A 4,619-nucleotide genomic window follows, 5' to 3' on the forward strand; every position below is an offset into this window, starting at 1 on the left:
TCCCTTCAGAAAATATCTTCCATTGTCCAACCCATGATCTGACAGGTGTATCTTAAGCTTTCTTGGCTTCTGAGATTCCAAAAATGTCGACTGCTGACATTTTCCTTTTGACCAGTGTCTATTGAATTTAGTTGAGCTGTCTCCAAGAGAAGGTGCCGTGTCCTGTAGAACTCCTGAGTGGATTATGTTTCCCTTTCTGCCGGAAATGCTGGGTACCTTGGAAAAACGCCTCTTTGTCTCTTATCTGGGCTGGAATTCCTTGTGCCCAGGAGCACGCAGGAAATGCTGGGTACCTTGGAAAAACGCCTCTTCGTCTCTATTTCTGGTAAATATGGAGAGGAAAATGCACTTTTACCCCCAATTTGAGGTAATGAAATTGCTTTTTTGTTTTGTTCTGGAGACACAATTTGTGTAAACGAGATAAGTGCAACAACCATTCAAGACAAGAAAGCCGAGAACGGGTAAGACAAGTGTGGGTCAAAGTTCATCATGATTTTTTGTGAGATCATCCCCATAATTAGTAGCCTGGCTGCCAACAAACATGTTCCAGTTCTCCAAGATTTCCTCTTTCGTTAGCTTCTCGTCCTTGTTTTTGTCGGACTCATACACCAAGTGCCTGGCTTCCGCCTGTGCGTGGTCATTATCTTGAGGGAGGATCTAGGGGCGAATCTCATCTTTGTCCAACTTTCCATCCTTGTTCAGATCTCGGAATTCCCTTTCGGACAAAACCCGGTCTGGCTCAGGGCCATTGTCCTCATGTGAAAACATATCAGCAATGTACTCATCCTGATCCGCGAAGCCATCCTCATTCTTGTCATTGTCTTCCAGAGTTTCCAGAACCACAATTTCCTTCATATGCTCAAACCCCTCAGGGTGCAGGAAGGCTGTGAACTCCTCCCGAGTGGCCGTCTCGTCACCATTGAGGTCTGCGGCCTTGAACCGTCTCTAGTCACGGGGCAGCATCTTCTTAAAGGTGTGATGCTCTGAACTGTCTTGAAATTATTCCGGGTTTCCAAAGTAGTAACCATACGTGGCCTGTTCGTATTCCTCCCAGGATATTCTGTCATCTTTGTCTCGATCATAATCCTTCCAGACTTTGGCAACACTATCATAGATGTATCTCTTCTGCACCCGTTTGATCCAAGTTCTCGGCTCCTCCGTGGTAACAAAGCCATCCCCATCACTGTCGATTCTATCCACAATCTTCCCCAGCCTCTCCTGACTTTCGCTTGGTGTGAGCTGATCGAAGGTCTTGGAGTCCTCCTTGTCCAGGAAGGCCTCGTGGTCATACTGGAAGCTCTGGTTGTCCTCCGGCGGCCGCTCGTCCAGCTCCGAGTCGGGCCGCACCACGCGCTCCTTGCGCACCGTGGGCTTGGCTCGCGGGGTCCCAGGCGCCAGCGCCAATGCCAGCAGCAGCGCCAGGCAGAGCCCCAGGCTTCGATCGTGGCCGCCGAGCGCCATCGTCCACTGGAGAGGGCTGCCCTGAGCGAAGTGTAGGTCGAGGCGGCTGGCAATGGGGGTCTGAGCGCTACGAGGGCTGCGGGACTGTGGCCCAGCGCTGGGGAGGGGAAAGGCAGCCCGCCGGCCAGTGCTGGGTGCTCAGGCCTTCACTCTTTAATGCTCAAGGCCTCAAATTTGTTCCTGAGATTGATTTTTTAATTCAGGTGGAATAAACTAAAGGTCAAATTTTGGTTCTTGTGGATATAATTTTCTTTAGTTTCAGTTTGAACTTGCATATAACTAGTTGATAGTCTCTTCCACAATCAGCACCTGGCCTAGTTTTTACTGCTGATATTGAGCTTCTTCAACGATTCTTTCCACAGATGTAGTCAGTCTGATTCCTGTGCAGACCATCTGATAAGGTCCATGTATAGTCACTGTTTATGTTTCTTTTAAAAGGTATTTGCAATGAATAAATCATTGACTCTATACAATTCTATCATTTTATCTCCAGCCTTGTTTCTGTCATCAAGCCATGTTTTCCTTATTCTCCACTCCCAACTCTATATGCTGAGCAAATTATTCGAGAAGCTGGACCCTACAAAGAATAATATAGCATCAGAATCAGTGAAAGACTAAAGAATATCCTAAGTTATGCAGTTGACACAACCTTGCTTTGTTGAAAGTGAGGGCTTAAAGCACTTGCTACAAAAGATCAAGAAATAGAGCTTTCCAGAAGTCCAGGCTGGGTTTAGAAGGGGTCATGGTACTAGGGATATTGTAGCTAATGTTAGATGGATCTTGGTTGAAAGCAGGGAGTACCAGAGGAATGTCTATCTGTGTTTCAATGATTATGCAAAGGCGTTTGACTGTATGGACCATAACAAACTGTGGCTGACTCTGAGAAGAATGGGAATCCCAGAACCCTTGATCGTGCTACTGTGAAACCTATACTTGAACCAAGAGGCAGTCATCAGAACAGAGCAAGCAAATACTGCATGGTTCAAAATTGGGAAGGGCGAACACCAGGGATGTGTCCTGTCTCCATACCTTTTCAACCTACATGCAGAACAGATCATCCAGGAGGCTGGGCTCTATGAGGAGAAATGTGGGGTCAGGATTGGTAGAAGATCTATCAACAATCTGCATTATGCAGATGACACAACCCTGCTTGCTGAAACCGAGGAAGACCTGAAGTGCTTGCTGCAGAGGGTTAAGGACTGCAGCCTCCAATATGGATTGAGGCTCAATGTTGAGAACACAAAGATTCTCACCATTGGACCAATTAGCAGCATCAAGATGAAGAGATTGAGATTGTTCACAGCTTTAGTCTGCTTGGCTCCACAATCAACACTCAGCAGACAGGAAATTAAAAGACATATTGCGATGCGAAAGTCTTCTGTTAGGGACCTCTCTAAAGTGCTGAAGAGCAACGGTGTCTCTCTGGAGACTAAGGTGTGTCTGATACAGGCCATGGTCTTTGCTATCACTTGTTACGCATCAGAGAGTTGGACAATGACTAGGGAGGATAGAAGGAGAATTGATGCCTTTGAGCTTTGGTATTGGAGAAGAGTATTGAGAGTACCATGGACTGCTAAGAAAACAAATGGATTCATCCTAGAGAGGGTTAAACTGAGATGCTCCTTGGAGGCAAGAATTCTGAGGCTTCATTTGACATAGTTTGGTCATGTTGTAAGGAGAGACCAGTCCTTGGAGAAGGACATCATGCTCGGGAGAATGGAGGGCTGGCGTTGGAGAGGAAGGCCCTCTATGAGGTGGATTGATTCGGTGACTGGGGTGAATGGGATGAGTGTGTCAGAGACAATAAGATTGGCACAGGACAGAACAGAGTTTAGGGCTATTGTACATAGGGTCACTATGAGCCGCAAGCGACTCGGCGGCACATAACAACAACAACAACAATACGATTGTATCTCAACATCAAGAACAGAATTCTTACCACTGGAATAATCACGATAGGCAACATCATGATAGATGGAGAAAAGATGGAAATGGTCAACGATTTCATCTTACTTGAATTCACAATGAACAACTTTGGTACCAGCCTTCAGGAGATAAGGAGACGTATTGCACTGGGAAAGTCTGCAGTCAGGGACTGCTCTAAATTATTGAGGAATAATGACATGAGTTTGAGGACTAAAGTGCAGTCAATTCAGGCCATGATCTTTTCAATCACTTGCTATGCATCTGAGAGCTGGACAGTAATTAAAGATGGCAGAAGAATAATTGGTACCTTTGAGTCGTGATGTTGGAGAAGAACACTGAACATCCATGGACTGCCAAAAGAACAAAAAAATATGTCCTAGAGAAAGTGCAGCCAGAGTGCTCCTTGAAGGCAAGGATGATCATGTTTCATCTTACATACTATGTGCATGTTGCTAGGAGAGGCTATTCCTTGGTAAGGCACATCATACTTGGAAAGGTTGAGGATCAGCAAAAGAGAGGAAGGTCCTTAACTAGATGGATAGACACAATGGCTCTAGAGTGTCAGAAATTATGAGGATAGCACAAGATAGGACAGGGTTCAGATCTTTTGTTCATGGGGTTTGTATGGATCCTACTTAACTCAACGGCACCTAACAGCAACAACAAAACCATACGGAAGGAGACTGCTCATCTGTCTCACTCCCACAAGCTGGTGGTGGATTACAGCAGCCTGCTTTGGTGCTGGCAGTGCAATTACTGACCACTGTGCCATAAGGAATGGATGTGTGCCCAGTTCACATTTGCCTCCCCAGTACCTGGTTATCAACACTGAACAACAAAGAATCTTTGGAAGAATCCTAATCAAAAGGGGAGAAAATGGGAAATCGAATTTAAAATGGGGAAAGTTAAAAATTCTTTCAAAAACCCAGGGGCTGCGAAAACCCCCAAAAGTGTTGTTGTTATGTATGATAGGATAGGAACTGACCCATAGCTGACCCTCTGGTGGGTTTTCAGAGGCAGTTAATCACAAGGGAGGAAATGGCTCATCTTTTCCTGAGAAGCAGCTGGTGGCCTCGAAGTGCAAGCCTTCAGCATTGCAGTGCAGCTTCTTGCCACTAGGCCACCAGAGCTCCTGTAAAATATAATCTTTAAAGTTTTCATTAAAACTTAAAAAATGCCCCTCAAAACATCTATGAGATAGCATCTCAGGCCAGTAAGAATAGCAAAATTTA

General features: G+C 45.6%; 1 pseudogene; it reads right to left on the bottom strand.

Moving 5' to 3' along the window:
• Positions 1-477: 477 nt before the first annotated feature.
• On the bottom strand, positions 478-1,461 carry LOC102871092 (annotated as a pseudogene).
• Positions 1,462-4,619: the final 3,158 nt, after the last annotated feature.

The sequence above is a fragment of the Elephantulus edwardii genome, unplaced genomic scaffold (genome assembly GCF_000299155.1).
Source record: "Elephantulus edwardii isolate Elephantulus edwardi_28Jun2011 unplaced genomic scaffold, EleEdw1.0 scaffold00519, whole genome shotgun sequence".
In the NCBI taxonomy this organism is placed as follows: domain Eukaryota; kingdom Metazoa; phylum Chordata; class Mammalia; order Macroscelidea; family Macroscelididae; genus Elephantulus; species Elephantulus edwardii.